The sequence below is a fragment of the Eptesicus fuscus genome, chromosome 2, assembly GCF_027574615.1.
Source record: "Eptesicus fuscus isolate TK198812 chromosome 2, DD_ASM_mEF_20220401, whole genome shotgun sequence".
In the NCBI taxonomy this organism is placed as follows: domain Eukaryota; kingdom Metazoa; phylum Chordata; class Mammalia; order Chiroptera; family Vespertilionidae; genus Eptesicus; species Eptesicus fuscus.
The window spans coordinates 3,575,043-3,587,068 of record NC_072474.1 but is presented as its reverse complement, the minus strand read 5'-3'; the positions used below and the strand labels follow the sequence as shown (position 1 = coordinate 3,587,068).

General features: G+C 48.0%; 1 long non-coding RNA gene across 3 annotated transcripts; it reads left to right on the top strand.

Moving 5' to 3' along the window:
• Positions 1-2,067: 2,067 nt before the first annotated feature.
• On the top strand, positions 2,068-9,664 carry LOC129151219 (uncharacterized). Of its 3 annotated transcripts, XR_008557957.1 has the most exons (5): positions 2,068-2,215; positions 2,560-2,716; positions 3,190-3,295; positions 8,918-9,024; positions 9,503-9,664. It is a non-coding gene; the product is annotated as an uncharacterized LOC129151219 (long non-coding RNA). The 3 variants fall into 3 exon arrangements; XR_008557955.1 differs by lacking the exon at positions 2,560-2,716; XR_008557958.1 differs by lacking the exons at positions 2,560-2,716; positions 3,190-3,295.
• The last annotated feature ends 2,362 nt before the right edge of the window (positions 9,665-12,026 follow it).

The following is a 12,026-nucleotide window of genomic DNA, read 5'->3' as shown; positions in this document are numbered from 1 at the left end:
TTCTGTTGGGGTTTTGAAGAAACAATAAACAACACTCTTTCTCTTCCCCCACTTGAGTTCAAAACACATTGAGTGATCAGATGGAGGTAAAAATGTTAGCTTTATTGTGATAACTGCTACACATGCAGGTGGCTCAGGTCTGTGGGCAGATGGGCTGCTCCCATGTCTTCTGAATCAGCCAGACTTTCCCACCCAGAAACAGACCCAGTGAGCTGACCCATTGTCCAGTGGGCAGTAGCAGGCCTGAGGGCACCCTCACTGTAGGCAGGCAGATCCCCAAAAGGGGGAATCCAGAAGGACAGAGCCCTCAGGCTCAGTGCCTTCACCCAAATTCACCATTCAAGTAAGTTGCAGCTCCCTCCCAAAGATCTATACCTCGGTTTCCTGATTTGTCAAACAGAATTAATGAAACCCAGAGTTGTTATAAGGATGACACAAATGGTGGAGAAATACCCTGAAAAATTTAAAAGACTAAATTATTTTATTTGGGTAGCGGTTCTCGTTGGATTGATGTTTATGTTAAATCATTTGATCATTCATTCATTCATTCATTCACTCATTCAAAGAGTGGATATGTTAGGTATAAACCAGCTGCTGGGAGAATAAAGCACAGATTTTCATCTAGGGACACTGAGCCACCATTCTCTCCCAACATATCATGCCCAGTCCCACCTCTGTGCCTGCCGAACACCGTGAATGTCCTCTCTCTCCTCTCTATCCCTACAAGTTCCACCTAATCTGTGAGATAGCTCCAGACCCCCTTCCTCTCTCTCCTCTCTATCCCTACAAGTTCCACCTAATCTGTGAGATAGCTCCAGACCCCCTTCCTCTCTCTCCTCTCTATCCCTACAAGTTCCACCTAATCTGTGAGATAGCTCCAGACCCCCTTCCTCTCTCTCCTCTCTATCCCTACAAGTTCCACCTAATCTGTGAGATAGCTCCAGACCCCCTTTCTCTGGTAAACCACTGTTTACTTCAGCCTCCCACCCCTTTCTTGGAGCTCATCACACCCTTAGTATCTGCGATGCTCTTCTTCACACTTGCCTTTCTCCTCTGGTTTTACAAGGCCAGGAGTCATCTCCCTTTAGTGCCCCACGACCCTGTCTCTGATGCAGGACTGGACATGCAGGAGGGGTCAGAGATGGCATGGTGACTGGCAGACTGCTGATGGATTTAGCCAGCTGGGGAAGGTGGCAGGGTAGCCATGATCTCATTTTCCCCATTCACTGATATGTTCCAAATTCAGCTTTATGAGATTTTTCTGGAGTGTCAGCTGTGCTCTTTTGAGCTGGGCCGCCAAGGGCAGAATGTCCAGAGGCGCAAGAGGAATGGCATGAGGGAAGGGCTTGGCAGAGAGCAAGGGTGTCTGCACTTTCCCAGCCTCCAGCAGGGTCTCAGAATGTTCTGTCCCATTTTAGGGTCTTAAAAGGGAAATGTCAGGGAAAAGATACTCGAGGAGATTCTGGGACTGTGGACCACAGGAAGAACATAATAGAGGCCAAGAGTAAGCTCCTCCCAGGCAAATCACAGAGGACCTGGGGAGGAGGGGCAGGGTCCCAGTGCTCAAAAGGCCATCTCATCATTAGTGCTGACCGGACAGGTGACCTGGATGTGGGTTTCTCCAGAAATGATTCAACCACAATGAACTTGGGTCTGTGTGGTCAGTGATGGGCCACTACTCTGTGCCTCAGTTTCCTCATTGATAAAAAGGGGTGGAGATGGACTTTATTACCGGTCTCAAGTTTGTTTCCAATTTTTATTTTTAAACTTGAATTGTTTTTATATTTAAAAGTGGACTGTACTCTGGTTTCTTTTCAGACCGCAAAATCCTTTGCCTTTTATTAGAAGTTGGACTATTTTACACTGAAGATTGTATTTTGTAAATATGATTTAAAAAATCAGACTGTCCCTAAATCCTGGGCCTGCAGGACAACAGTTTGTGTGGCAATCACCCCTCGCTCCCTGAACCCGAGTCATGCAGGCACACCTTTCCCCCACGTGCTGGCCCTCCCCTTCCTGTGACACTACCTATGTCCCCATAGTATTCAGGTTTGTCCTCAGCCCTCACCCGACCACATAGTTCCTGCGGCTCCTTCCAGCGAGGGCGCTATGTGATCACAGTGGCCCCGGGACGGGACCACACGCAGAGCCCTGTCTCCGAGGCCCCAGCCCCAGGTTCCAGCCCAGGCCCTGCACTGACTGCCAGTGGACCAGGGTGAGCTGCCTCCCTTCTCCACCTTCATCTTCCAGATTTATTACAAGAGGGACTTGATCAAAGCCATCAATAACATCTTTTCAAGTTCTCACATTCTGTGACTATGAAAATGCCATTTAGCAGAGTCAAATGGAACTATGATTTAAATGTTGTGGAATGTAGCTGCCCCGGCCACTCGCCAAACTTCATGAAGGGGTGTGGGAGGCGGAGAGGGAGGACAAGGAAGCAGGGAGGGAATGGCTGGGGGAACCATCACTGGTGATAGCTGAACAAGTCTGGCTCAGGCTGACCTCGAGTCCGATGGAGTTGAAAGAGGCAGCCTCGCCCTCTGGAATTCCTTCCAGGTCAATATCTTGGAATTGCCCTGACCCTGCCCTTTGCAGAAGCCCGAGGCTCTGGCGTAAAGCTGAGGGGTACAGCCCAAGCAGTCGCAAGGGAGGACACACAGCCAGATTCTCTGGAACTTCTGTGCAGTGAAGACTTCTCCATAAGGCCCTGGGGGTGGGTGGGGGTGGGGATGGGTGCCGGGTCATGGTGCTCAGCAGGAGGAAACTCCCCTAACTCGCCCCAACTCTAGGGTCACAAGACTGCTGTGCTCACTCCAGCTCTTTCCTAACTGGCTATTACTTTATTTATCTGGGTCTCAGTTTCTTCATTTGTCAAATGGGGTTGAAACAAACAGCAACAAAAATAAGCCTGTTCTCTCCGTCCCCTAGTGGGAAGCGTTAGTGAGCCAGCAGGCTTGCGGGGTTTCCTGACAGAGTCAGTAGTTTTCCTATGAGGCCTTCTCCGGGACACTCTCACTTGCCCAGTACCATTAGCAGGCTGCCTGGTGCAGCCCGGAAGACAGGTGCCCCCCTCCTGAACCCCCAATTAGAGAGGCCCTCCAGAGCAGTCAGAGCCCTGAAAAAGGACTCACCATCCAGGAGCCCACACACCCACACCTGCTACCAACTCCATGTCCTTCTTCACAGCATCTTCACGACTGGGCAAGATGGTCCTTGCTGTGGGGAGGACCCCAGAGGGGCCCACAGAATGCTGACAGGATGTGGCACTGGAGCCCTGATGCAGGAGTCCTAGGTGAGCAGGCCACCGAGAGCTATAGACGCTTAAAGATCTGTGGAGGACTTACAGGTCTGAGTTCACAGGCAGTGCTGCCAAGTGTCACACAGAAGGACACTGGATTTAGAGGCCTGGGTCTGCCCCGCCCCACCTCCCGTCCTGGGTGGCAGGGTGTTGGTGGCCAACCATTTCATTTCCCTGAGCCTCGTGTTTTTGTTTTTGTTAAAAAATATGTTATTGATTTTTTACAGAGAGGAAGGGAGAGGGAGAGAGAGTTAGAAACATCGATGAGAGAGAAACATCCATCAGCTGCCTCCTGCACACCCCCTACTGGGGATGTGCCCGCAACCAAGGTACATGCCCTTGACCGGAACCGAACTGGAACCCTTGAGTCCGCAGGCCAATGCTCCATCCACTGAACCAAACCAGTTAGGGTGCTCGTGTTTTTATATATAGAATGGAAGAACATGCCTTCCCGGCTCCCTCACAGTATGGTTGTGAGGAGCAGATGAAAAAAGATACCATTCAGGCCCAGAGGATGGCTGCTGCCGAAAGGACATGGGGCTGAGCAGGCAGGCTTTCGAACATGAGCAAGAGTCTGATGGAAACACCTTGGCGGAAAGTGATGCGTGTGGGGTGGGAAGAGGGCCCGCCTGAGGAAATGTGCGCACCCCAAAATGGCCGTCTGCTGAACGTGAGAGCTTGGGCTCTGGAGCCAGGGTCACCAGAGTGTGAACCCTGACCCTGCTGCTGGAAGCTGTGTGGCCCTGGGCAAGCCACTGTATCACTTCCAACTCTCGTCGCCTCTGTAGAATTGGGTCGGTATTCAGCCCTCACAGAGTCCTTTGGAAGATTAAAATGAAAAGTGTTAACATATGTAAAATGTCTAGTGCGAAGCTTGGCACACAGTAGGTGCCCAAAGAATGTAGCTGCTAGTATTTTCTATAACTTTTGCTGCAGCTCACTTCCTCCAACCAGGCAGCTCTGAGTAGGCCCTGATCGGAGACCAGCCCCTGGCCCAGCAAGGGGGATGTAAGACACCCTGGCTGAGGCGGGCATGACTTCAGTGGCATGTTCCTCTGCACCTGGTGCTTTGTGCTGCTGCCCTGACTGCTCACTGGGTGTTGGGGTCTGTCTGGTTTTGACACCAGCACCAGGCATCCCCCATTCCTGCACCTGGTCTCAACTGGTCCCTTTTCTTGATCCAGGGTGACAGGGAATTAGAATCCAAGAGCCTAAATAATCCAGCCTTGAAGGAATCAGAGGAGGCTTATGGAGCTGACAAAGGCCAGTTTAGGGCTCTCCGAGGTGGCTCCTGTCCCCTACCTCCGGCCCCATGAAAATGAACTCACAGCTGCCTGGGAGGCTGATTTCTAGCCATCCGGAATTTCTTCCACAGGCAGCCCCAACAGGACCACTTTGAATTCCTGTGAGCGTCTCCTATAGCATCATGACCGAGGGCACAGATAAGCTCTGGAGCCCAACTGCCTGGGTTCAAGGTTCCAAGACCGCAATTATGTCGCTCTGTGACCTTACATAAGTTACTTGACCTTTTTGCATTGCATTTCACCAAGCATAAAAATTCTGCCTCACAGAGCTTCATGCAAATTTTTTGGCTACTTGTTTTTCTTCTGTAAATTGCTTTTTTATCTAGACTGACCTTGCTGTGTTTGTTTATGAGTTCTTTCACCTGAAAGAAGTAGTTCCTGGCTGAACTATGCCTAAAACTTGAGCTAGAATGTGGGCATCCTGGCTTCCAGAGGTTTCCAAGGTCGACAGAAATGAGCCAGTTGGCCTGAAAAATCTGGTAATGCACCAACCTCCACTCCCTGCTGGATGATGCGTGCGACAGCTTTCCATGGATAGTTATATATCAAGAATGGACAACTGTTTGCCTTGACAGAGAGGACTAGACCAAATAATTCTGCTGGCTTCTCTGATCTGCAGATTATGAAAGATTGGGAGTTTGGAGGCCAAACTTAGATATGGCCTGGCTTCCAGATTGAGTTCTGACTTGCTCTGGAATTAGAGTGATTGTCAGAGTTAGGGAGAAGGAAGGAAAGGCAAACTCATGATGTTGCTTGGAGGGAGCAAGGACCACCTCACATGGAGCCTGGCTTACCATCTTAGCACCAGGCATAGCAGTGGCCCCATGGTACTGTTCGGTCTTTCTTTCACCTTTCCCTGGAATTTTTCTGGCCCCTGAAATATGGACCACCAGAGCTGGAAAGGTCCTAAAAGGTCATCCAGTGTAAGGAGAAGAGCCAAGTAAAAGTAAAAACAAAGATAAGCACAAATGCATGTGCTCACATTTATGTACTTACAAAAACTTAAATATGTTTGTAAAGTATATTTAAAAAGAAAATAAATAAAACATTTTAACCAAAGATTTCCTTTCCCAGAATTGATCTACTAAAGCTCTGTTTGTGAAAGAAGGTGGAGGATGGCAATCTTCTTATCCGCCCCCTATTGCACAATGGTGGCCACAAACTGCAGGCGGTGTTTGCCCTGCTTCTGGGGCTGGGCTCCTTTTCTGTGATGTTTGGATCTAGTAATTGTCCATGGAAGGGTTGATTTTTGCTTATAGGAAATATTCACTGGGATTGAAAAAATAAGTCAGAGAACAGGCTGTATTAGCAGATGCACAACCAAAGGAGAAGTAATTCCCTTTTTACTCTGACCTCCTTCAACAAGCCACCAGTTCCAACTTGCAGGAAAATTGCCCTTTGTTCCTTCATTTTATATGTATATAGACGCCTGGTGCATGAAATTCGTGCACAAGTAGGGTCCCTAGGCCTGGCCAGCAATCAGGGCCGATCAGTGGGGTGACCGGTGGGGCGATCGGAGGGCCCCCACTGGCACCCGCCTTGGCCGGCCTGGGGTCTGCAGGCTAGGGGCAGCTTCTGTGTTGAGCATCTGCCCCCTGGTGGTCAGTGTGCATCATAGCCACTGGTCATTCCCCCGTTCGGTTGATTTGCATATTAGGCTTTTATACAAGATGAGCCAGTTATATATATAACTTCAGGATTTTTTTGTGCCTCATCTATAATTACTTCAAAGCTGATGACACATCACACAGACTAGACTCAGAGGGACAGAGCAGGACTGGGGTGGTTCCAGAGCCAGTGTCAGAGTGAAGTTCTTCTCACCAAGAAACCTAATAGACATTTTTTCTTCTTTTCTTATAAGTAGAATGTTGGCTTTCTGGCATTACAACCCCCAACCCCAATTCTAGAATATTCTTTCTTAGGTTTCCTCTTTTTTTAAAAAAATATTTTTATTGATTTCAGAGAGGAAGGGAGAAGGAGAGAGAGATAGAAACATCAATGATGAGAGAGAATCATTGATCGGCTGCCTCCTGCTGGGCATCGAACCCACAACCCAGGCATAGGCCCTGACCGGGAATCAAACTGTGACCTCCTGGTTCATAGGTCGACTCTCAACCACTGAACCACGCTAGCCAGGCAGGTTCCCGCTTTTCATTCTCGATGTCCTTAGAATCCTTCTAACCTCATCACCGAATCACTTTCTCCTTTTCAGAGCACCTTCCCACAGAGGCAGCACAGTGCTCTCTGAGGGAGAGGAGCCAGGCCCAGGTGTTCTCCTCCATAGAGACCATGCCTCGAGATGTTAAGGGACAGTCTCTGAGCTCATCAAGGTCAAAACTTCAAGACTTCTGACTCTAAAAGCAGTGCTCTCTTCCCCTCTCCAGCAGGTCTGTGGGGGGTATGGGTGCCTGTTTCAGAGAGCTTTCTTGAAGAGACCATGCTGGGGCTGAGCTCTGAGTGCAGAACTGCTGCCCACCAGTCCGATGGCCGCTCTGGTGCCAGCCACTTTCCACCCCTCTCAAACTCTGTGATTCATTTCCTTGCTGAATCCAGCCTCATCAGAACTGCTGGGGTTTCCAGGCTGATGGGTCTTTATTTTCCAGAGTTGCCCTGAATGCATTACTCCCCTGAGCAAATCATCTCTTCACTGGCCGCTGGTGCTCCTCCCCTTGGCTGTCCTTGCTGTCTGCTCACCTCCTTTTTGATTCCATAGCCCGCTCAGGGTCCTTGCAGCACCCCAGTTTGCCTCCCACTCCTGGTACCCCATAGTGTAGCCACTCCCTACACCTCACTGCATGTCCCTGGTATTGCAGATAAAGACAGAATTCACAACCACACTGAACACTGGGTCTGCAGGCAAGTGCAGCTGGACTGAGAAAAACTCAGGCACAATTTAGCTCATGGAATTCTCAGCTCCCTTCATAAATGGAGAAGCACTGTGCCAACGTGAGATGCCCTGTTCCTTTCTCAATGGTGTGCCTCTGCCTGACTTGTTTCCTGATTAGCCTTGCCCATCAGACTGGTGGGCAGCAGCTCTTATCGGTTTGGTTGGTCTGTTTAAGAAATCAGGTCCAGCCCTAGTTGGACTGGGTTTGACTCAGTGGATAAAGCGTCAGTCTGAGGACTGAAAGGTGCTGGGTTTGATTCCAATCAAGGATACGTACCTGGTCACAGACTCCATCCCTGGCCAGTTGGGGCATGTGCGGGAGACAACCAGTCGATGTGTCTCTCTCACATCAATGTTCCTCTCTCTCTGTCTCTCCCCCTCCCTTTCATTCTCTCTAAAAATCAATGGAAAAATAGCCTCAGGTGAGGATTAACAAACAAACAAACAAACAAACCAGATCTAGCATTTCTATCTCATTTCCCATAACTGTCACCTCTTAATCCTGCTTGTTTGTTTTCATCCCAGGAAAGCTGGCCAAGTTCTTTTCTGCTTTGCTGATTTGTTTTTCTGGGTCATCAGGTCTATTTTTTATTACCTTTCTCCAGAGTGGTTTTTAATTCAGCTATAATGATTTTAGTTACTCTGTAATTCTTCCACTTCCTGTCCATCTTCCTTTTTCTATCACCTCATTATTTCATCTTAAAATGATATATAGTCATCCTCCCTTATCCACGGGGCTTATATTCCAAGACCCTCAGTGGATGCCTGAAATTTTAGATAGTACCAAACTGTATGTGTACTGTTTTTCCCATATATACACTACTATAATAAAGTTTATTTGATAAATTAGACACAGTAAGAGATTAACAACAATAACTAATAATAAAATAGAACAATTATAATATACTGTCATAAAAGTTATGTGAATATAATATCTCTTGGAGCAAGATTTCATGATACTACTCAGAACCGCATGCAATTTACAACTTACTAATTTCTTAATTCTGGAATTTTCTATTTAATATTTTCAGACCATGGTTGACCAGAGATAATTAAAACCATGGAAACCAAAATCGGGGATAAGGGATACTACTCTACATATCCCCTCCCTAAGACTGTCTGCTCCTCTTCTATTGAGCTCACTGGGAAGGCGGACAAATGTTCTATCAACAGCTGGCGCCGTTGGTCCCTAATTCTGTTGTATCTGTGCTGTGCTGGATCGGGACTCACCCGGCCTGGATCTCTGGCCCTCCACACTGCTGTTGGGTGAAGGAGTTTCCTCAGCATGCTCTGACTGCTAAGGCCTCTCCCCTCTGGCCCAAGCCCAGCTGTCTGGAAAGAAGGGCACTTCCCAGAAAGCGCTTTCCCGCCTGCCCCGCCCTACTTTCTGTTTCCTATAACTTGCTGTTTCTTGCCTGTTTGTAGACAGAGGTGACAAAGGAAGAGGGAGTGCTGCAATGAGGAGAGGTAACAAGACTCTGCTTCAAAGAACAGCTCTCAAGAGATGGAGAGGAGTGGCCGGCCCGTTCCTGGTGGGTGTGACCCCGAGTCCCTGAGACAGGACAGTGGAGAGAAGAGGTGTAAAATATCTTTCCACTTTCCCAGTGCGCCTCTGCTTGGTGAGGGGCGCCTGGGTAGGTTAGGTGAGATTGGTCTGTATTCCTAGACAATTTAGTTAGAAGTTTTAAAGGCTAGTGAGCCACTCACTATTTTGATATAGATGGCTCATTTCCAATTTTAAGTGCACACTTACTGTTTAATTCCTCTCCTGTAATGATTTTTTCATCTTCCCAAAATAGCACTTGATTTTTCACTTAAGCACCAGCTCTCTCTTAGTCTAGGTGGCCTGGATCGGGGCTGGAGGTAAAGCACAGGACCTTCACCTTAGCCAATCAGCACTTTGCATTCCCCAAGGACAGTGATTGGTTCAGGGATGGGCTGGTACAATCAAAATGAGCTTCATGAATTTTGTGGAAACTCCTGAAAAGGATGCTCTTTTTTCCCCTCTAGATGTGAGCCTGAAGGTTTGTGAGCTGAGCCCCAGATTGAGCCTGAGAATGAAGGCGGGGGTGGGGATACAAGCAGCTCCTGACCCAGCCTTGCCTGAAGCTGGCCCTACTCTTGGATCTTTTAGTAACGAGTTTCAATAAATTCTCTTTTGTGTTTAAGCCACATTTGAGTCAGATTATCAGTCACTTAAAGTAAAATTGAGTCCTTATTTATATAAGGGTGATCATGGGATTAAATATAAGGAAGATAAAACTCCAAATGTTTACAGTAGTATCTTTAGATGGCAGGATTGTGGGTTATTTTTCTCTTTATATATTTTATTTCATTTTCCCACATGTTGAGAGAAGGAGAAAACCCTGTTTCCACTGAAATGGAGGTTCTACCAAAAGCAGCAGGAGGGATCAAGGGAGAAATCAGCTTTTTCTTCCTATTTGAATTTGTGGCCTATGACATTCATTCTGATACACAGCCATTCTGAGATACCCCAGCTTAAGGGTGAGGATCTCTGAGAAAGTGCGTTGGGCAATTTCATCGTGTGTGAACATCAGGATTCACTTACACAGCCTAGGTGGAATAGTCTACTACTGCAGTTGTGTGTGTTGTACTTTTATGTGACTGGCAGTGCAGTAGGTTTGTTTACACCACATCACCACAAAACTGTGAGTAATGTATTGTGCTGCAACATTTGTTGGCTATGATGTCATTAGGTGATAAGAATTTTTCAGCTCTGTTATAATCTTATGGGACCACCACTGTATATGCAGTTTGTCATTGACCAAAATGTCATTATGCGGTGCCAGATTGCAATAATAATCCACAAAAAATTTTAAAAGGCTTCAAGCACCCATCTCCTTGAATTATTGTCAACCTGACTGAGGTTTTGCTTACCCATATCCTGGGTCAAAGCTAAATGATGGCCGGCACATTGGCAGTTATTTCCTATAAAATAGGGCTGGCACTGGTGGTCACCTTCTGGGTTCTGCTGGTGGGTTCCACCCCTGCCCACCAGGCTGTGTCCCTCATAGAGCCCTGGCTGCCTGTACACTCGGTGAGTCACTCTTGTTCCCGGTTGGATGGTCTTAAACACTGCTGAGAGGATGTTGATAAGAGTCCTTTGAAAACCCCAAATCTCTGTGATCATGTGACTCAGGCCTCCCCTGGGGACTCAGCTACCTCATCTATAAAATGAAGTCATCTTTGCTTTGCTACTCACAGTAGGCCAGCTCTCAGGCACCCAGCGTCTGCCACATGCAGGCACCTTTCCCATGGCCCCTTGTTCATCTTACATGGCCCCGCCAGGGAGGGCTGTTAGCCCAGGTTACAGATGTTGGAATCAAGTTCACAGAGGAGGAGGGACTTTCCAAAGGCCAGTCACTTAATTCATCAAATCTAAGACTCCATAGATTGTGGGGCAAAGTGATTATTTTATAAACAATAAAGAAAGAAAAAGAGCTGCCAATTAGAACTGCAAGGAGTCACAGATTGTAAGACATTCTAATTTCAGAGATGTTAAAATTTGCGAGAAGTGGTCCTTAGAACTGATGGGCTACCGAGCTAAGCAGTCGGTGGACTAGGGTGCCACCCAGGTCTGAGGGACGCCAGAGCCCATACCGTTCTGCTCAGCAAGCTGCCACACGTGACACCTGCTGCTGGGAGGCTTGAAAGGGCCCCAGGAAGAAATGACATCTACACATACAAAGTGCTGTGCAGACACAGGAGTGATGATGAGGAGAGTTGTGCCAACAGCTGGAATGGAATAAATCCCTTGCTGACTTTCATAGAAGCAACCTCAGTTAGACAAACTTTCAGAGAATTTGAATTTGGGTGGAATTCTGTCGCATGCAGAAAACTGACTCCTCCTCTGTGGCATCTGATGTAGTCTCATAAGCCAACTCATCTAAGAACTGCTTGGCTTAACCCAGACAGTTCACTTCCAGAGCGTAAACTCCAAAACCAGGGTTGTAGATTTTTGGAGGTTGAGGAAACTTCCAGTTGATGAAACAGACCAGAACCAAGTCTAGAGGAGTGCCTGGTCCCCCAGGGCTCTGCCCTGCCCTGAGTCTGGTGCTGTGGGAGGTTCTGGGGCCTGCCTCTCCTTGGGTGGGTCAGGACCCGCTTCCCTGGGGCCCCACTCTTAACTGAGGATGTGTTCTGGTCAAATGGAGCACGGAGTGTCCACAGACCCTGAAACTGCCTTTTTGTGACCTTCCCCCAAGTCAGATCTGCCCCTCAGATAGAGCGTGTCCTCACAGCTTCGGACACTGGAATTTATTTATTTATTTATTTATTTATTTATAGAATATTTCTTTATTGATTTCAGAGAGGAAGGGAGAAGGAGAGACAGAAACATCAATGATGAGAGAGAATCATTGATGGGCTGCCTCCTGCACGCCCCCTACTGGGAATCGAGCCCACAACCCAGGCCTGTGCCCTTGGCCTGAATTGAACCCAGGACCCTCCAGTCCGCAGGCTGACACTTTATCCACTGAGCCAAGCTGGCTAGGGCTGCGATCTGGACCTTTAA